Genomic DNA, 22,434 nt, shown 5'->3' with positions numbered 1-22,434 from the left:
GTAGGGAATCTTCTGACTTGAAGTCACAGAACTGTACAATTTGGATTCAGTCAAAGGGCCGCACCTGAGGACCTAGAGAGCCACATGTGGCCTTGAGGTCACAGGTTACACACCCCCGTTGTAGTACAACATCTTTTCCTCTATATAAATGGCACATAAGGACATTATTTGCAGAAAGTTAATCATATGATCCACTTCCTAACTTTTATTGCACACATCCACTAAGGATTTCTTTCAATTTAACACACATAATAAACATTTTTAAAACCAGGAAAGCTACAGCTGACGGTGAGGGGTTGAAGAGGAGAATTCTTAATCAAACAATGGATAGAAAATTTCAAAGATAAAACAAATAATTATAGCTATATGAAGTTTAAAAGCTTTTGCCCAAATAAAATCAGTGCAGACAGAATTAGAAGAGAAATGAGAGAATGAAGAAAATATTGGCATCAAAAATCACCAATTAAAGTATAATACCCAGGGTGCCATAATAAATGGAGAGCTAGCTCCAAAACCAGGAAGACCTGGGTCCAGTACCTGACACATAAAGGCTGGCATCCTGGGTAAGACCTATACATCTCAATGCTCTAGCCAAGGGTGGGGAACCTGTGGCCTCGAGGTCACATGTGACTCTCTAGGTCCTCAAGGGTGACCATTTGACTGGATTCAGTCAAAAGGCCTCTCTTAAATATCTAGAAGGCCACACATGGCCTCGAGGTCTCCAGTTACCCACTCCTGGCATAGTGCATGTAGTCAATTGGGTTGTTGAACAGTGAGCAGCTAATCATTGAGATTGCTTCATTATAAAAGAGCCTAGAATGGTTGGTTGGTCAGCCTATGTGGTGGCCATTTTCTTTATGAAAACTAGGCAGGTATGGCTGGTGTGTGTGATAGCACGATTCTTTAGAGCCTGTGATGGGATAATACATAGGCTCACTACTCTTTTTGCCTGAGTCTTAGAAGTTCATTGTTTTATTTTGAATTGTTAATTGTTTCCCCATTCTTTTCTTATTGTACATTTCCTGAATGATAATTTTTACTCCTTTTATGTTATTTAGATTAGTAATATGCTACAGTCTACTTAAAGGAACTTTACACAACACTTTGTGATTTGCAAAACGTTTTTTTCATATTCTCTCATGTGATATCACTAACAACCCTGTGAGATACATGTTATTCTGGGAGAGATTTAGTGACTCACCCAGGATCTCACATCTAGTAGGCATCTGAGGTAGGACTTCCTGTCTCCAAGTACACGGATATATCCAATATGACTACCATCCATGCATTCTCAATGGTATCTTTCCATTCCCTCTTGGGTCACCCACAATCCAGACTGGAATACCATATTTCATGGCATAATCATCGCCACCACATAATCGTTGTGCCCTGTTTTGGTTGGGGTTTTTCAGTCCAAAAATTGGTTTATAGCCTTTCATCATGTAATCATCACATGGGATACTTCTGTTCATCACATCGCTTAAAAGGTAAACAGAGCAGCAGTGTATTCACCAGTGGCATATGGAAATGCATTTGTTTCTCCTGCATTGAGAGCCATGAGCCTAGAATTCTCAGTGCACATGCACTGACAGTATATTCCCCAAAGCCTACTTGTGTGATTTGTTTAGAGTGCTGTAGTACTAACAGTATTGTCACTCAATCCAATGAAGAGCCATAGGCACAGGGGGAGCCAGTGAGTGGACATGAGTAAGTCACATGACATGGTAAAATTTGCATCTTCCCAATTTTAACGTATATTCACAAGTGTTCTATGCATCTTAATCCTGCACCCAAGACTGTTTAGTAATAAATGATTTTTAAGTAATACCGGCACAATTTTAAAAAGAAAGAAGGAAGGAAGGAAGGAATGAAGGAAGGAAGGAAGGAAGGAAGGAAGGAAGGAAGGAAGGAAGGAAGGAAGGAAAGAAAGAAAGAAAGAAAGAAAGAAAGAAAGAAAGAAAGAAAGAAAGAAAGAAAGAAAGAAAGAAAGAAAGAAAGAAAAAAGAAAGAAGGAAGGAAGGAAAGGAAGGAAGGAAGGAAGGAAGGAAAGAAAGCAGGAAAGAAAAAAGAAAAAGCTTCACATAATGGTCACACCCCATTTTTTTGTAAAAAATTGGCATAAAATCTACAACAATTACATAGTGAAATCTGGTATTTCATAGTTTTTATGCATATTCTTATCACACAATAATATCTAATTATTATAATAAATAATATAACAATCCAAGTTTTACAAAGCATTTTATAAATATTACATTATTTTATCCTCACAACGACCCTGAGAGGGAGGTGCTATTTTTATTCCATTTTACAGATGAAGAAACTGAGGCAAATTAGAAGTTAAGGGACTGGTCTAAGGTCATACAGCTAGTAAGTGTCTGAGTTGGGATTTAAGCTCAGGACTTCCTGACTCCAGATCCAGGTCTATACACTGAACTCCCTAGCTGCCTCCCACAAGTATATATCACATAATAGACAGAGGGCTGACCTCAGAGTCAGAGAGGCCTGGATTCAAGTCTTGCCTCTAATCTGTCTTAGCTATGTGACTACAACTAAGTCTTAGAGACTTGCCTGGCATCCTGAGAAGTTATGAGATTCTCCCAGCTTCACATAAGCAGTGTCTGGCCAGTACAGGACTCAGGAATCAGAGGTGGGAAACCCGCAGCCTTGAGACTACATGAGGCCTTCTAGATCCTCAAGTGCAGCCCTTTGGCTGACTTTGAATTCAGGTTCCCCACCCCTGTGGTCTCTCTAAATCCAAGGAGAACTCTCTATTCACTACATGATGCTGCCTCTCATGTACCAGTACATGTATGTACATGTATATGAGCGGTTCCCTAGTCAAGAAAGAGATCTGAGGCCATGGTCAGAACTTCACTTATGATGCAGAAGAAACCAAGCCCCAGCTTCAAGTGGTTCCTTGTTACCCTCATTAGTGCTAATGAGATATTGAGTGAAAACTGAACTGTGGTTGGGATGGGTGCACACCACAGTGTGCCCAAGGAACAGTATGCCCAAGCCCTATATGAAACCTGGACCACAGGGCCTGTTTTCAATAAGGTTGCTACCATGGCACTTAGCATCCCTTGGTTCATTTGATCTGTTTTCCATTTTTCTTGGGTTTACTCCAACACCAAGTAACAGAGAAATGAGGCTTTGGGAATTGTATTTGTCCCCAGTTAGAGGGAAGGAACCACTCCCAGGCCTGTACCCTGATTGACCAGTTATGTAGAAGTCCCTAGGCTTCTTATAACTGTGATTAGGGAGGAGCAGAGGGCGAGGCTATTTGTTGTCTTGGATGGGCTGAAGAAAAACCCCAAGTTCCATATGTTATCCTTTTCGAACACCTGTCACTGGTCTTTCGGGAGAGATTGACTTTCTCACTTGGCAGGATGTAATAACTAATAGGCTATTTGACATTTTTTCTCCTATCTTTACCCCAACCTTATTCCACTGTAGAAGGACCAGAACTTATTTGTTTTGACCAAAGAACACTGTACTAAAGATTTTTTTAATTAAAAAAATTAAAACCAGAGAGGGAGAAAATGACCTGACATGGAACTGGGGTGTAAAGCACAGTTTTCCACGGGATACCATGATCACACACACACACACACACACACACACACACACACACACACACCATCCTTATGACACACCATCACCCAAAACTTATGAATCCTGGTGTAAAGGAGAGATATGCTTGTCAGAAAGGCTGGGCTGGGGCACTAATATGTTTGCGAGATGATAGGCAATCCCAATGAGATTCATCGTAGAGAGAATGATATTGCATAGAACTGTGATCTGGAGGAGGAAGGAGGGGAGCTACATCATAGAATTAAAGAATCTCAGTCTTGTAAGGTCCATGAAGTCATCCAGTTCAACCTGTATCTGAGCAGAAGCTCCCAGGGGACTGCCAAGTCCACTTGGCAGCAGTGTCACTGAGAAGTGATCAGTCTCTGCTTGAAAATCTCTAACAAGCAACTGAGTACCTTACAAGGCAACCCATTCCAGCTTTGAGCCTCTCCTATTATTAGGAACTTTTTCCTCATATCAGACTGAAATCTGCTTCTCTGAAACATCTATTTCCTATTTCTCCCTTCTGGGATCCAAGCAAAACAAGCTGAATTCCTATTACATTTAAGAGCCCTTGAAATACTTGAAGACAAGTATCCTATCTCCATCCCCAAATACACCCCCACCTCCCTATGTTCTTTTATCTAGGTCTAGCATAAACATCCTAAATTCCTTCCATTGGCCCCAGTATGGCATAATATCAAGACTTTCTAAATGTCAGATCATACACACACACACACACACACACACACACACACACACACACACACACACACACACCACCACCACCACCAGCACAATGCTAATTTTCTTCTCAAACTACGGCATGCAGAACTGAGCATAACACTCCACATGTAGTATGACCCAGGCAAACTGTAGTAAGATTATAACCTCCCTCTTTCTAGAAACAATGCCTTTTTTTCAATCTTTTTTTATTATTATGAACTTGATGAACATCAATAAGCATGAAAATTTTCCTATACAAAAAAAAACCATAAGAAGAATACCATATATCATATAAAACCATGAAAGTCTATTATATGAAATTTGGGATTTTTAAATATATGTATACATATATATGTTTAAATAATAAATATATCATATTTAAATAAATACATTATAAATATTATAATTATAAAAACTAAATAATATATGTATATTTTTTTTAACATAGTAGCTTCAAAACAATCCTTCTTGTCCACGCCCTTTTAAACTTCTTTCTGCCCCCTTCTGTACGCTGGTAAATGTTTCATTGCTGTTTTCTTCTTTTTATTTCTTTTTGGCCTCATTATCACTGCCTCTTCCCTCCCTCTTCCCCCTTTTAAAAAGATAATAAAGTCCCTTTTTTTGTAACAAATAAATATAGTGCTCACCTAACCCAATTTGTACTAGCAGGTGGTACCCTAGACAGGGGCTGATTACTTCTTCCTTCATGTTTATAAGGGTAACCCTACGATCTCACCCTCACTAGTATACTTCCCTCCATGGGTTATCAGTTGATATTAATTAGCCATACTTAACTAGTTTCTAGAAATATGTGTTTCCTAAGGACAATGGGAGTAACCATCACCTCTCCCCCCAAGCCAGTGGCATTCTCCTACAAGCACCCACAGAGTTCATAGGAAAGTGGGCTCAAGCTTAGAGCATATGATGTGGTAGAGGGAGTAAGTTACAGTTCCTACAGATTCTTCTGCTGAAAGATCTTTTTTCCCTTCAGTCCAACCATCATGCAGCTCACATAGTGGCCATAACTGAAAATGCATGTCTTTTTCTACACCTCTTGGGGGCAGCTAGGTGGCACAGTAGACAGAGTGCCTCAGGGTTTGGAATCAGGAAGACTCAACTTCCTGAGTTCAAATCTGCCCTCAGACACTTCCTAGCTGTGTGACCCTAGGCAAGTGCTCAACCCTCTTTACCTCAGTTTTCTCATCTGTAAAATGATCTAGAGAAAGAAATGGCAAACCACTCTAATAGCTTTGCCAAGAAAACCCCAAAATGAGCTCACAAAGAGTCAGATACAACTAAACAATAATACACTTCTAGTCTGTTACCTCTCTGCCAAGTAAAGGAAAGCGTGATTCGTTATCAGCTCCTCTAGAGTCACGGCTGGTCATGGCATTGATCATATTTCTTCAGTCTTTCAAAGTTGTTTTCCTTTACAATGCTGTAGTCATTGTATAGATTATTTTCCTGGTTCTTCTCATTTAACTCTGCGCCAGGTCATAATATCTTCAGTGAGTCAACAAGCATTTCTTAACCCTACAATGCACCAGGCCCTAGCCCTCAGCCCTACCCGGCTAGGCACTAGGGATGCAAAGAAAGGCAGAAACGCAAAACAAACAAACAAAAATACAGTCCTTGCTCTCACGAAGACTATAGTATAATGGAGGAGCCATCTCCTTAAACAACTATGTACAAATACACACACACACACACACACACACACACACACACACTCATATAAAGGACAAGTACAGATAATCTCAGAGAGAATTCCCTAAGATTAAGGAAGAACGAAAAGGGCTTCTTGAAGAAGGTAAAACTACGGCTGAGACTCGAAAGAAGCCGCAGGAGTGAGGAGAAGGACATGAGGAGGGAGAGAGTTCTGGCCACAGGGAGCAGACAGTCAGGAGATGCTGTCTTATGTACAAGAGCAGTAAGGAGACTGGTGTTACTGGAAGAGAGGGGTATGGTTATAAAACCGGCCAAGAGCCGGGGGGGGCAAGTTATGAACAAAGTAAGGTTAAAAATAAATACAAGCTTTTGTCAATCCACTAGACACTTTGGGATGACTCAATCCATGGAGCAGCATCTCTATTTTATGATCTCTTATCATGTTCTCAACCTGTAGCAATTTTATAACCAGAGTCACATAGAGATTTCATTTTTGATACCTGAAACTCAGTCCCAGTTCTGCAGTCTGAATCTATTCATCAGTCAATTAACAAGTATTTATTAATTGTCTACTAAATGTCAGGTACTCTGCTAGGGACTCAGGATGAAATGACAAAAATTAAACACACCCTGTTCTCAAGGAATTTCCATTCTACCAAGGGAGATATGTACCTATATGAGTATATGCAGAATAAATATTAGATGATTTAGGGAGGGAAGAACCTATCAATTTGGTTTGGGGGTGGGGGGAAGAAGGAAAGAGTTGAGAGAAGAATTCATACAACTGGTAATGCTTGGTCTAAGTTTTGAAAGAAGTAAATAATTCCATGAAATGGAGGTGAAGAGACCATGTTCTAGGCACAGGATGTGGCCATTGCAAGGGGACAGATATAGAGGAGATGAAGTGCCATGTATGAGAAACCCCAAGAATGCCAATTTGGCCATGCCACAGAGAAAGAAAAGAGGATTTGTGTATGATGAGGTTGGAAAGTTAGGCTGGGACCAATTTGGGAAGGTTATTAAAAGCTAAACAATGGTGATTAAATGAGATCCTAGAGGCAATATGGGGCCATCAATGTTTATCAAGTAAGGGGATGACATAATCATAACTCCATAAATTGCTTTAACAGCTGTGTGGAAAACAGATACTAATGAGAAATAATTTATGGCAGGAAGAAATATCAGGAGGCCATTGCAATTGTCCAAGGGATCAGTGATGAATGACTAAGCTAAGGTGGTGGTTCTATGAAAAGCGAGGGAGGAAAGAATGTGAGAAAGCTAGAAATGATAGATTTAGTAACTGATTAGATATATCAAGATGAAGAGTGACGTTCTCCAGATAATATCAGTGTTGCAAATCTGGAAGAATGGTAGTGCCTTCAACAAAAATAGAGAAATACAGAAAATGAGTGATTTTGGAGGAAAATATAATGAGTCCTGTTTTGGGCATATTGAGTTTGAAATATCTCCTGGACATCCAGTTCAAAATGCCTAAAAAGGCATTAAAAGATGGTTCACAGCTAGAGCTCAGGAGAGAGAATAAGGCTAAATATGGATCTGGGAGTCATTTGTTTAAAGGTAATGTTCAGATACGGTCTATGCAACAGAGGTCCAACACTTCAATTCTTTAATGCAATTTCTAGAAAACTTACCTAAGGACCAAACACTATATTCTCATAGAGTTTCAACCCAACTCCTTGAAGTATTACTTCTAAAGTATCTGTACATTTGCAGAAGAAAGATGAATACTAAATCTCCTCCATCTCCAGTTTCTACCCTCTAATCAGTAGTGGAACTCAAATATTGGGGTGGTAGGAAGCTCTATGAAAAGGAGCCAAATAATGAATAAAAAGGTAAAAAATCATAAACATACCCTAGTCAGTTAATGTACTAATCCAACCAGCCTTTGAAGAAAAAAAAATGAATCCATGTTGACTGGTAAAACACATTGATACCCTAGGCAATAGCAAATAAAACTTAGAAGAAATTAAAACTTTTGAGAGGCTAACAAGAGAGAAGTACAGGAAACTACCCATATTCAAATTGGAACAGGACAAATTGAGAACCTGAATTTCACTTTTCCCAAGATTTATAGGTAGAAAGACATTGTAGGTCATCTAATTCAGTCCTCTCATTTTGCAGATGAGGAAACTGAGACTCAAACACATTAAATAACTAGTCTAAGGTCACCTAGTAATCAAACAGCAGAGACGAGATTCAGGCCTATGTCCTCTCGGTCCAAATCAATGTTCTTTCTCCCATTCCACTCTGCATCTATCTGTGTATTGGGAGGGATACTTCAGGGATTCTTTCATTGTCATTGCTGTCCCATTTTTAGGGTAAGAAGGAGGAGGGAGCAAGCACATATTAAGCACCTCTGAAGGACTTGTCACTTCTTGTTCTTGGACACTTGTGGGTGCACATACAATGTTCATTAGACACCCTAGGCCTCAGTTTCAGGCAGAGTCCATAGAGGGGCCTCTAGTGAAAGTGCTTTTCATTTTCAATGCCCAAGTTCCACTTACTGGCCACCTTAGAGTGACTATCAATAGTTGTAGTTTGTCTTTTCCTCCCAGCTTTAGTTATTTTTTTTTTCTTTTGCTCATTAAGAGAACCATTCTCTGACTACTTCTTAAAGAAGCCTATTCATTCAATGAGCATTACCTCCGTCGAAGTGAAGACCTGAAAAGGCCAAGGTCTCCCAGTGCATCCTGGGCCATCTCCAGTCATCCTGATGAATATCTGGTCACTGGATTCAGATGGCTTTGGAGGAGAAGTGAGGCTGGTGACCTGCACAGCCTTCCCTCACTCAAAACAAAGTCAAGTGCAAGTCATGTCATCATTTCTCTGATGTCATGGTCTTCAAAAATGAGAGACAAACACAACCACCACAACACGCAGGCAGGCACTGTGCTATGTACTTCACAAATTTCACAAATATTGTTACAAAAATGATCTCATTTAATCTTACAATTGAGGCAGAGACTAAGTGACAGCCCCAGTATCACACAGCTAGTCAGTGTCTGAGGTGAGACTTCAGGCCCAGGGATCTAGCCACTGTACTATCTAGCTTCCTATAGAGAAAGACAAAGGAAAGAGGGCTAAAAATTAAAATCCAACATAGATGGTATAGCCTATCTGCTGTATGCTATTAACAGTGACTGGAAAGTCACTGAAAAGCAGAAGCCAGCCAATCAGCTACCACCTCTCCTCCATCTAATCTGGAAAGTCAATTGACTGAGGTGAATGCTAACAACAGGGTGACAGTCTCTTGTGTAACTCATTTTAACTAGAATTTTTAAATGGTATATCTAGCCTGTCTGAATTAGGTGGCTAAAAAGCATACCCAGGATTTGACCTCATCAAAGTGGGCACCAAGGGAAGGGTATATCTGATGGAGGGTGAGGACACACCAACGTATCTCTGAGGTGGGGTGGGGGAGAAGGTTGTTCTTCCTTTCTGGTTATGTGAAATAGGGAAACTCCAAAATCTCAACTGTTCAGCTCAACTGGATGTGTGGAAATATCTATTTCTTTCCAGACTAATCTCTCCAATTCTCCACATTCATAAAGGATAAAAAGTGATTTGAGGTAAGGAAGATGCTAGGTCATAAAAACTTGGAGGGACAACTGAGCAAAGATTTGTGTCTATCACCCAACAGATTCATCACCAGAAGGCGGACCATGAGATGACCAGAATTTATATTATTCTTTTTTCTCCATGGCAGATTATTAAATTGCCTGGTAAAGTGTAGCGGAATCTGATCTAAATCAGTAAAAAAAGAGTACACTTTTTTTTTGGTAAGTCAATCAGAGTTAAATGACTTGCCTAGGGACATACAGCTAGTAAGTGTTAAGTATTAAAGGCTGGATTTGAACTCAGTCCTTTTGACTTCAAGACCAGTGCTTAATCCACCTAACTGTCCCAAGGAGTATCCTTATTGATGAAATCAGGAGTCCTTGAAACTGAAATATCAAGGCAACAGTAATACATACTGGTCTCTCTACCCTTGTTCATTCAATCATCACCGTTCTTCAGAAATCACTTAAGCCAGTTTCATAACTAGAAAATCAAGAAGATCAAGCATGTTCCAAGACCCTTCAATGAATTTGCAACTGAGAAACAGAAGTCCAAGGTCCTCCCTGTCAGTCCCGTGAGTCAATAAGCATTTATTAAGAACCTACTATGTGCCAGGCACTATATTAAGCACTGGGATACAAAAAAAGAAAAATAAGAGTACACACTCTCCACGAGTTAACATTTTTATGAGGGAGATAACAGATGAATAACTAGTTACATACAAGGTAAATGCAATGTCTATGGGAGGTAATCTAAGAGGGGAAAGTAGTGGTAGCAGCTAGTGGAGGCTGGGGAGTGGGGTGCAGGGAAGGCCTCCTAAACCATGCTTGTTCCTCCATAAGGGATTTATTAGTTTCTCACTTATCAGTCTGAACAATAGGAATGATTGCAATTTGTCTAATGTTCAATAATTTACAAAGCACTGTACAAACATATGGACCTTATATTACCTCTGTGAGACAAGTACTATATACTATTATACCCATTTTACAGATGAAGAAGCTAAAATTTATAGAGGCTAAATGACTTGCCCCTGGTCACACAATGAGTAAGTGTTGAAGGTTGGATTCAGACATGTCTCTGTTTGCTTTTTACATTATATCTTCTGTCACAGGGTTCTGGACCATTACCCTCCAAAAGTTGCTTGTCCATGTGGATTTAGCATTCATTCAACTTACATGTTAGTTTGCTGATAACTAATTACTAAGTTGAGGTTCAGTATGGCATAGTAGATTAAAAAGAATAACTAGCATTTATTTAGCACAAATATTTTCTCATTTTATCCTTACAACAGTCCAGAGTGGTAAATATATTCATTATCCCCAATTTGCAGATGAGGAAATTGAGGCAGACAGAAGTTAAGTGTCTTAAACAGGGTCACACAGCTAGTAGGGGTCAGGCTGGATATGAACTCAGGTCTTCCTGACTCCAGAACCAGTATGCCACCTTGTTGGTCTTGGTTTCAAAGTCCTGACTGTGATAACACACTTACTGTGTGACAAAGGACAAATTGCTTAACCTCTCATTACCCTGTATTGCAAAGGTTGCCAACCTAGCTAGATAGAGGGAGTTCATGAGTTACCCACATTGATGAAATCACAAGTCCAGATCCTTTAACCCTCCCCCCAAAAACTTACTCGGTTGTTCAAAGTACTGGGGTTATTGTCCGTTGTTCACAATATGCTGTGGTATAGACCTCTGAGTATTCAATCTGCCCAAAACTGGGTTGCTTGATTCATGAAGACATTTTGCATAGCTCAGTCTATCCACAGTCTCCAACTAACTCTCCATTTGGTACTTTTAATAGTTTGATAAGAGAGAGATCATCATGGACCCCCATCCCTACCCTACTCCCTTTCCTTACATACAAACACACTGAACTAGTGCCAACACGTTTAAAACCATTTTAGAGTAAGTCTCCTCAGAGTCCCAATAAGCATCCAAATGCCAAGGCAATGCATCCATTAACCCTCCCAATATACCTAGCTGCCAGGATGAAAGATTGCACATAGCCTCTCCTGGGTCAGGCAGCATTTGTCCACCATTATCCCTTCCCTTCCTCCTAGATAACACAAAGGTCCTATTTTACAGGAATTACAGAATATATTTTCCCATTCTCCTCCCCCAACACACTTCCTATCTCCTCCTACAGTCATTAAGGTAAACCAAACTCACCCCAGAAAGATGCCCACATATGCTAATCTTTATATCCTAGTTTCAGTATGACTGCAAAGTTATACAGAAACCAAAATGATTAAACCTGCATTTCCTTCTAAATCAATATGCAAACGGTGACATCAGGAATACCTCTTCTCAGTGGAAATTCCGTGGCAAAAAACTAAAAGACAGCCTGAGCAACCTCTCAACCCAAAAAGCAGTTCCTTGTCACCCAGCTTTGGCTTCATGAAAATTTGAGATTCTGACCAAACTACTTTTCAGAAACTATGCTGTTTATTACCATCTCTGTAATACATCCAGGGCTGTGTGCTTCAAGATGTCCATTTCATTCTCACGGCTGTTCCCCAAGGGAGAGAAGAAGGGAGACAGGTCCTTAGCAGCTATTAATTTTCCTTATTTGAGAAATTCAGGGTGTTGGTTGGCTCAGCTACATCAGGAAGCACCACCATGTCCTGACTCTGATTCAGGGATTTGATGGTGCACTGTTCAGAGCTTGTATTTTCAAACAGAAGCTTCATTTTGGTTCAGACTCCTTTTCTTTGGTGTTGACTGCTTGAGAGGGTTCCTATGGTGTGGGTGCTGAGCTGTGGCTAAGACAGACTTCCTCTCCTCCTTGGCTTCAACACAAGCTTCTAGGTGCTTGGATCTGAAATGGGCCCTTAGGGAAGTTCCATACACTTGTCAGTCATACCCTGGAAATATTTTCACAGCACAGAGGAACAGATGATCCCAGACTCCAGCTCCTTCCATGTAATGTGCCCAATCACACGAACACCCACCTTTCATCAAGGAATGAGTTCTTTCATTTTATCCCAGGTCTTAGCTAAATGAAATTCACTTCAAAGAAATAAAAGTGAAGGCCAGATGCTATCCTGCTCTACAGCTCAAGCTGACCAACTTTTCTCAATTAATGTATTTCCAAAAGCTGGCTAGAGAGTCGGCCTTTTACCTTCCATCTGTCAGTAGGTAAAATGATACCCATACTCATAGGTCCTTTACTAACAATTTTTCAAGTTTCCCATCAAAGTTTCTTTCTCAATTCCTAGCCAATGCCAACCAAATAGCCCCTTTGGGACGAGTGTTTTTATAGGCAATAAAGGGACTTTCCATACACAAATATAGAATATTTGTGATCCAGGTAGGGAAAATCCAATGGATTTTCCCATTCTCTTATCTGCCCTTGTTAGATTATTAACCTTGTTGAGGCTACAGGGTCCATTCAGTTCAAATGATTCCTTGGTGATGGATACCTAATAAAGCTATATGTCCCTGCTCTCCCTTGGCCCCACCCCACATCACACACTTGGTAATATGTAGTAAAGGGGTAGAAAACATACATACTTTGAAAGTCTATAGAAGTTAATTGGAATCAATGTTATAGTAATGGCAAAACCTGGGACAAACAGAATACATTAAAGAAGTGCTTAACACCTGAAATTTCTTCCCTGGGTGACACCAGGCAAGTTGCTTGAATTCTCTGGGTCTCGATTTTCTCCTCTGTGATTCAAGTAAACAAATATTTATTAAGTACAAAAGATATGCTAGAGATAGGCTTTTTTTTTTTTTGTCTGGACCTGTGATTTCATTCATGTAAAGCAGAAACTTGCTCCACCAATGTAGATCCATGCTCTCTTCTCTGTAGCTTATGGTCTTAGAGAGATTCCTGTGGAGCTAGAAGTTTATATGACTTACCCAGAGTCACATAACCAGTTTGTGCGAGAGGTGAGACATGAACCCACGTCTTCATGACCACCGAGAACTGCTGTCTATGCACTATGCCACACTGCTTTTCTAGATTTGGGGTATACAAAGATAAAAATTAAAGACCTTGCCTTAAGACCAGCATTTCATTCTACTATAAAAGGAGGAGTTTGGACTGGACAATCTCTAATAGTTTTTTCCAGCTATAAATCTATGATCCTATGATATTTGGTATGTCTGACCTTTTAGTCTGAGAAAAGAATAAATTCAACTTTACCGATAGATTTGGTGCTATGTCTGACAAACCCTGAAGGATCCCCTCTAACAAGTGAAGCAGGTGCCCTCTGGGTGTCCTCCCCACCTCGTTCTTAGAGAACGCTAAGTCATCATTCCTAATGGAAGCTGGGAGAGATGAGGAGAGAGGTGAGGTTTGGGAACGGGCTTCTAGCCATGTATGACTTATCCCTGGGTAGAGACTCTTTGATTGGCTGCTAAGCCAGAACTGCATGAATCTGTTAAAGGAGCCACCCACCCCTTGGGTGGCCCTCTTCCCACCAGCTTAAAAGTATAAGGACCACTCTGAGCTGCCTAGAGGTTGGGGGTAGAATGGAGCTACATTTCCACCTAGATGTCATGATCACATGTCCTGCTAAGGCAAGTCTTGTGAAAACTCAAAAAGCCTGGTGCTGTGGTAGCATCTCTTACCACCATCATGGCAGCCACAGCAGCTTCTGTGGTTATGGCTACATCAGAAGTGGGAATAATAAAATAAATTTAAGAAAAAATTTAAAAATAAAATACTTGGAAAAAAGAAATGGGAGTGGACTGGTAGCAAAGAAAGAATAAAGATGAGAAAGACAGAGATAGAAACAGAGACAGAGATAGAGACAGAGACGGAAAGAGATAAGAGGCATAGACAGAGAAACAGAGACAGAAACAGAGAAGTCACTGTCAGACTGTACTCAGTGGAGGTGAAATGTAAAGTGGCTAATCAGCAGCTTTGCAAAAACTGTTTATGTTCCAACAAGGCTTGAATGTTAACCTCTCCACTGATTGTACTACTAGTGATAAGCGAATCATACGATAATACATGCCCTTATTCTTTTGTGCATAGCTAGCTCTACTTTGTGGGAATAAACCTGTTCTATACCTGATTCATATTTGTATTCTGAGTATTTTCTCTTCCTCTTCCTCTTCCCCTTCTTGGCGAAACCCTAGACTAGCAGTAGGTAGATTTACTTTCTCCAGGTAGCATTACTTTCCTCAGGAAGCTGAGGTGGCAGTGATAAACCAATGAATGTGAGAAAAGCAAGCTCAATCCCCTGGGGAGAACCCGGACTCCCTTCAAACTGAACCCCCAAACCACACGAGCTTCTTTACAACTAAACCCAGGCAAACCACTATGACAGGTGAAGGGCAGGCATTAGCCAGGTTGCTAGTGGTAGGGCCCTCAGCCAATCAGTTGCCTCTAACCAGAGGCAATCAACATTTCAAGTAATTATTCACCTTTATGACTTGGGGGCTACATCAACAAATATTTATTGAATGTTTACTACAAGCAAGTCATTGTACTATTGTGCTAGATTTAAGAAAAAAGAGGCTATCCACAGCATCATTTCTAGGTAAAAGATAAAATGATATATTATAATAAAATGTCACATATATGTATATGTGTGTGAGACAATCATTTTTCCTCCCTAAGACCAAGTATAGTATATATTTGTGGGTGCAGACATGTTTGAGTGGTCCTCACATAGCTCATGCACAAGTTGCAGTTAGGAATAGATCCCACAGGACTCCAAGGCTATGGGACATTTTAAGCAAAGATTGTGAGAAAAAACAAAGTGGTGCAGTAGAAAGAATGCTAATCAGGAGACAGAGGACCTGTGTTCGAGGCTTAAATCATTTGTTTGCTACCTGTGTGAATCTGATCACTGGAGTTTTCTGGGCCTTTGGTTTCCTTTTCAGCAAAACGAGGGGACTGGAAAAGAGAGTCTGTTGCAGCTCTAAATCTATGATTCTAAGGGGTACAATCACTACATTCATTCTTCAAAATGAGCTGTCACTTGTTTTCTTACCCAAATTAAGTCAGGCTAGTTGGTTTCCATTCACATCGTTAGACTTATCCAGCAACTGGGGAAAGAGTGAGATCATTGAATCTGGTTTCAATAAAAGAATGGAGGTGAATTTCATTTTTAACCCTGATGGTCTGACAGCCCTACTTGACATTCACTGCTGCACTTCACCCCTTTTTGAGCATAGAGTGTGTTGAGAAGGAATGACAAGATAAAGTCTTATTGGTCTCCACCAAAGATCTCATCAAGAGATGATAAACTGTACTATGCTTAGGAACTTATACAGGCCAGATTCTCTAAGACTAGGCCATAGTAATTAATAGAGATTCCATCAGAGATTTGTACACTTAAAGCAAAGACAGTGGGAGGAAAGCTTTGTTGGCAGAGAGGATGATATGTGAGTATGGATGCACCAGGGTCCTCATAGACATTATGAGGAATGCGAGAAGAGCTCCAGGGTCACAGGACCTTTACAGTTGTAGCTGTACTGTATATGAGTGGAAGACCACAAGTCAAAGGGACAGCGGTCTCTACAAGGAGGAAATTTATCTTCCTACGGAAGACATATAGGCACTACACCCCAAGACACACTCCCCTGACCCATGTTGGCTCCCTAGGGCAATGGAATGGCCTATCTCATAATGTTCACAATACAAACAGAATTGAAATAGAAATGCAATCCTTTTTAATTCCATAAATGAATCAAACATATCATTATGTTATTCTTAGTGTAATGACTTTTACCTTTCTCTGTGTGTATGTGCACATAAAGGAATGTTTTATGATTTTATCTATTTGTATATAATATATGCAAATACCTCCTCCTCGGTAACTCTAAATCACAGGCTTCCTCATTCAAGTTAGAATGTCATCTTTCAGATCTAAACTCCATCTCCAAATCCTCACTAAACACATTATTCACAATTTTAGCATTCTTTGAAAGAAGAAAAGGATCAACTTGAGAGAAGCATCAAGAAATGAATCAGCAGTGTACCATCTGGAGGTAAGAGAATAGTGAGTGCACCCAAGATACACAGAAAAACAACTTTTTTCTCAAATATTTGCAATGTTTAATCATCCACCTTCTGCAAAAGAAAATTAGCCTGGTGCTGGGAAGAAATGCATAAAAATGATTTCATGATGGGGCCACAGTCAGGAGCTAACATCTAGAATAAATGTTAGGACTAATGTATGGAGTCTGTTAGGAAATAGAATCCAATTCTATAAGAAAGAAATTTTTTTCTCTCTCTCTTTAACAAGTCCTATTGATTTTTTTTTATTTGAGTCATTTTGAAATCTACTTCTCCTCCCTACTTGCTCCCTACCCCCGTTAAACCCTTTCTTGGAAAAAAAAAAAAAAGTTAAACCAGTTTGATAAGGCAATTTCATCTAATATTGTATGATCCAACATTCTTATATCTCTGCTGAAAGGAAGAAGATAACTGAGTTAATCTTCCTTTTTGAATTGTTTTCAGCTGATTTTTGAATAATATTTTATTTTTTTAAGAAAGCAATTTTTAACAATTTGAATTGTCCAGTAGAGAGAATTGCCTCTTGACTAAGTCAGTTTCCCAAATTTAGAGGTGTATGAGCTTTGGCAATAAGGTCACTTGTTAGAGATATTTTGGGGAAGAATCATGCCAACCTTTGCCCCTCCCTTCGGCAATGTAAGCACCTTGAGGGCAAGACAAGAACTATTTTATTGTCGTCTTTGTATCTAACAATGCCAGGTACATAGTAGGAATCTTAACAAATGTTTGTTGGTTGACTTATTCATTCAGAAAAAGTTTGAATTAGATGACCTTGACGGCTTCTTTCAACTCTAGATTCTATGACTCTAAATGTTTGGTTTTGTAGACTGGGGGCAGAGGGGGAGGTAGGGAATGATTAATCAGCATCCAAAGAACTATTTTAAGAATTACTGTAATTTTTAAAATTGTCAATGGTCAGTTAAAAATCAAGGAAAGTTTAATGTGACACTAAATCAAGAATGAAATCATATAACTTATGTCCATGAGGAAGGAGAATGATTTTTTTAACAAATGCACCCAATGAATGTTATTCTTCCAAGGAGTCACCTTGGGAGAGGCTAGACACTTGTCTAGCCATCCAAAGACGCTGCCATTGCTCAGGATATGTCTGGATCTCCTTTTTTGGCACTGCCTTCAAAGAAAGTTTAGCAGCCACGCAGGAAAACCAGCATCATTACTTTATAACCACACCTCGTTATTAGTTTGTTTGCCTTTTAACCAAAAATTCTCTTCCACAGTTTAATCATCCATCCTACTTGGACTTGGTTTTAAATTCCTTCTGGTTTTTTCCAAAAATAAAATTGTAGAATTTAGAACTAGAAGTAAGCTCAGAAATTGAGTCCGAATCTTTCATTTTACTGAAGAAACTGACATTGTAAAAGGTTAAGTGACTTACTCATAGCCTATTGACTTCAGTTCTTGGACTGACAGTCTCATCAATGTGGACATTCTCTTCACCCATGCAGATCACAACCCATCCATAATTTCTCATTGTGTACAACTCCTTTACATATTCCCCTATAAATCCCATACCAGGGACCCATCCAACGTGTTTCCTTCTGCATTAGCTCCCTTGATTTTTTGTGGATACCAACGGAAGGTATGGACTGTTCATCGTTAACCATGTTTACTGTTTGACTAGCCCATCTTTTTTCACTTATGCATCCTTCTAGTAATATTCCTTATCAATCCATTAATCAATAAGCATTTATTAAGCACCTACTGTGTGCCAGGCACTGTACTAAGTGCTGATGATACAAAGAAAGGCAAAATATAGTCCCTGTTGTCAAAGAGCTCACAGTTTAGTGGACAGGGGAGAAGGGGAACAAGATGAAAACTTTGTGAAACACTCTATACAGGATGCTTATTCTATATGTTATATTGCTGGTAATACGGTTTTCTAAATTAAAATTTTTAATGAACAGAAACCTATTTTTCCTCCTTCCTATTGAGAAGGGAAAAAAAGGTAAGAAAAATGAGTTCTGTATAACAAATACGCATGGTTCTGGTAATGCATTGTAGCCTACTCACACCCACCATGCATTACATCCTTGCCCTTTGGGTGGCCCTCACCCTTAATTCTTCAGAGATTATGGTATTCTGTGACTTGCAACCCTAGAGGATAGCACAGGAAATAATTAATTAGGAAACTAGAATTCAAACCAAGGTCCACTGAAGTCAGATCTAGTTGCTTCTTCCACCAATCTACCCTTATTCCACCCTTAAAAAATGGAGAGGGCTGCTAGGTATCGCAGTGGATAGAGCACCAGCTCTGGAGTAAGGAAGACTCATCTTCCTGAGTTCAAATCTGGTCTCAGAAACTTATTAGTTGTGTGACCTTGGGCAAGTCACTTAACACTATTTGCCTAAGTCTTCTCATGTGTAAAATGAACTGAAGAAAGAAATGGCAAACCAGTCCAGTATCTTTGCCAAGAAGATCCAATGGGGTCATGAAGAGTCAGACATGACTTAAAAGTGAAGTAATAATAGCAAGTCTTTGTGATCAAGACCCACATAACTCCTTCATAGAACAGGTCATATTGTCACCCTAAACGATCTCCAAGATTTTTGCTTCCAGCTATCAGATTTTATATTTGTCTCTAGGATCAATGAAAATACCTCATTTCTCAAATACTGTTCTACCACAGAATAGTCTTATTTTCTATAGTTTTGGCTATAAATCTAGTTCAGGTATAATGCAAAGACAATTTCACCCTCCCCCACTTCAGGGGACCTGCCACTGCTCAGTCCTTCAGATACATGTATGAGCTTGTCAGCTTGTTCCCTGGAATGTGCTGGGGGTTTTTCTCACATGACTGGCAGGCTAAAAGAAGAGAAATATGCCCTCTGCAGGCCCCTGGCATGGTGCAAGGGGGCAAGGAAAATTCTATTTCAGCTGTCAACATTGACAGGAAACTTGGAATTCAGAGAAACAAAGAAAATGAAGTCAGTATACAAAGACCCACCTCATTCTTCTGTTCTAGAGTACTGGTTCCCAACCTGTGGATGATGGAGTCAGAGGGTTCTGAGGTTCTGAGCCCATCCGCTCTCTTCATATCTTTGCACTGAAAGGTACTCCTTCCCCACCTAAGATGAAGCTCAAGCACTAACTTCTGTGTGAAGAATCTCGGGTCCTCACAAGGGCTAGGACTCTCTCTCCCAAACTACTTTACATCTAACTACTTTGTGTGTGCATAGATTTATTAACTTTACCCTTTAGTTGTATATATATCTTTACACGTTCTTGTTTCCCCAATGAAAACGTAACCTTATTGAGAGCAGGGATGGCTTCTTTATATTTGTGTCCCCAAGACTTATCATGGCACCTTGCACATATGAGGCACTTAATGAATGTTTATTGCTTGACTGATATTACAAAGGTCCACATATCCATTTATTTACCAGACACGGTCATCTTGATTTTTATTCAGAGTCGATGAAACATTCATGTAACCCAGTATAATAAATAAGCAATGAATAATATGTAACAAACATAAATAATAAACAACCACATCTTGGCAGATTAAATCAACGTGTACATATACATACTGGGAGGGATTTTGGGTGCAGGCCTATTTGGAGTTTTTGTTGTTTAGTCATTTTTCATCATATCTGACTCTCCATGACCCTTGTGGGGTTTTCTTGGCAAAGACATTGGGATGGTTTGCCATTTCTAGCTCATTTTACAGATGAGGAAACTAAGGCAAACACAGTTAAGTGATTTACCCAAGGTCACACAGCTAGTAAGTGTCTGAGGCCAGATTGGAAGTCAGGAAAATGAGTCTTCCTTACTCCAGGCCCAGTGGTCTATCCTACACCATCTAGCTACCTGTTTTCCCACATAAGACTTCACATCTATCCCTACTGAATTTCATCTTATTAGATTCAGCCCAGTGCTCTGCCTATAAAAAGAAAGGTGAGAGGAATTCCTCTGTATATAAACGACCTCAGTTGCCGGAGATCATCAACTTGAGTGGAACCTAGAGTCTTCAAAAATTACTTGGGACACAGTGGTGAAGTATTTGAAATCAATTATGTACTGATCATGTTCCAGATCAATAAGTAACAGGGGCAAGATTTGAATCCAGGGCTTCCTAACTCCATTGAGCGTGGGACTTAATAAGGAAAATCTAAACTTAAATCCCACTTCAGACATTTTGTAGTTATATGACCCTAGTCAAGTCATTTCACCTTTATAGCCTCAATTTCCTCATCTATAAAATGAGGAGATTGGAGTCAATGCTGTTTAGGTTCCCTTCTAGTTTTAAATCTATGATCTTATATGTGTTACACATCTGTATCTTCAGATGCAGGTAGGTGCCACTGTGATTGTTAAAATACAAATTCACTTAATAGTAATATTGAATTGCTTAGAGAAGTAACATGGCATCAGGGAGCTGGGTGGTGCAATGGATAGAGTGCCAGGCCTGGAACAGGAAGACTATTTTTCTAGAGTTGCAATCCAGCCTCAGACACTTACTAGTTGTGTGACCCTGGGCAGGTCATTTAACCCTGCTTTGTCTCAGTTTCTTCATCTGTAAAATGAGCTGGAGAAGGACATGGCAAACCATTCCAGTATCTTTGCCAAGAAAACCCACCAAGAGTCACAAAATGTCAACCAGAACTGAACAAGAAATGACATAGGAGAATCAGGAAGACCTAGTTCAAGGATGGCCCCTGATACATATTAGTTGTGTGTCCCAGGATAAATCACTTAATCTCTTAGTACCTCAGGCAACTCCCTGCGCCTGTAATAAATCAATAATAACTTATTAAGTGTCTACTGATCCAGAGTGGGTTTTCCTCTCTGAAAATTCCTTACACACATGAAATCATAAATCCAGACCAAAAAACTTAAATTCATATGGTAGGGTATTTCCCTTATCAATGAATAATAATAACTATGGTCTGCCCTCATCGGACCTCCCCTGGATTATTGTTTTTAGTTCTGGGTGCCAGAGTTTAAGAAATACATGGATAAGTCAGAGACTGTACAGAGAAGGGCAACAAGGTTGCTGAAGGACCTAGAGTCCATGTTGGGTGATCAGTTTTATTTCAGCACAAATTTCATCTTATTGGGTTGAGCCCCATGCTCTGTCTATATAAAGTATCTGGATGATGACTGAAAAGGATGGCCAAATATCTGCTGATGTGTCTCCGTGATACTAATTATCTGTGTATTTGGAAATACAGGAAAACTTCATGATTCAGCATTTTGCCATTGGCAATTTGCATTGGGCTGACCCATGCTGCCAGAGTTGCAAGCACATAGCCAGTAGCAGGAAGCTCTATAATGTTGTAACATGCAATAATGTCTCCTAATGAAGGGCATGTCCTCACCTACCCCAGCTCACCATGCTACCTGGGACTTTTCCTGCTTTCCAAGGAATACGTAAGTGAACAGTGGTTCCTAAACTTTTTAGATAGGAGTATCTTTTGGTATTAAAAATATCAAAAATTATATAGACACCCTCATGATTATAATTATTTTTATGTATCCTTTTTTTAAAAAAAATCTTATCCGTGACTATGTTGTTATCCACCAACAGAAAGTAACATCCTTCATGGCCAATGCTGGAATTTAATTTTACTCAACTATACATGTTTTTAATAGAGGATTTGGTTTTTCTTGGGCGTAGAGATTGGGAGAGAAGGTGGATCTTCATTTGAAAAATAAAAGAAAATTTAATTTAAGAAAAAAAGAATGTAAACTCCTAACAGAGTTTGTATCCTTGGTGCCTCGCGTAGTAACTGACATATAAAAGACTCTTAATACATTCTTGCTGAATGTCCAATCAATCAATCAACAAGTGTTTATGAAGTAACTCCTCTGGGCTAGGCACCAAGAATACCAATACAATGAGTTAAACATGCCTACCTTCAAGGAGCATACCTTCTAA

The 22,434-nt window shown here is 39.6% G+C and overlaps 1 long non-coding RNA gene across 1 annotated transcript in view; it reads left to right on the top strand.

The window, feature by feature from the left end:
* LOC140511418 (uncharacterized) overlaps positions 1 to 20,110 on the top strand; it is a 45,147-nt gene extending 25,037 nt beyond the window's left edge. Inside the window, exons 3-4 of the long non-coding RNA XR_011969545.1 lie at positions 16,434 to 16,506; positions 19,519 to 20,110. This is a non-coding gene — a long non-coding RNA (uncharacterized lncRNA). The remainder of the gene's footprint in view (positions 1 to 16,433; positions 16,507 to 19,518) is intronic.
* Positions 20,111 to 22,434: the final 2,324 nt, after the last annotated feature.

This window comes from Notamacropus eugenii, chromosome 6 (assembly GCF_028372415.1).
Source record: "Notamacropus eugenii isolate mMacEug1 chromosome 6, mMacEug1.pri_v2, whole genome shotgun sequence".
Classification (NCBI taxonomy): Eukaryota; Metazoa; Chordata; class Mammalia; order Diprotodontia; family Macropodidae; genus Notamacropus; species Notamacropus eugenii.
The sequence above is the reverse complement of the archived record's forward strand: the minus strand, read 5'-3'. Positions and strand labels throughout refer to the sequence as shown.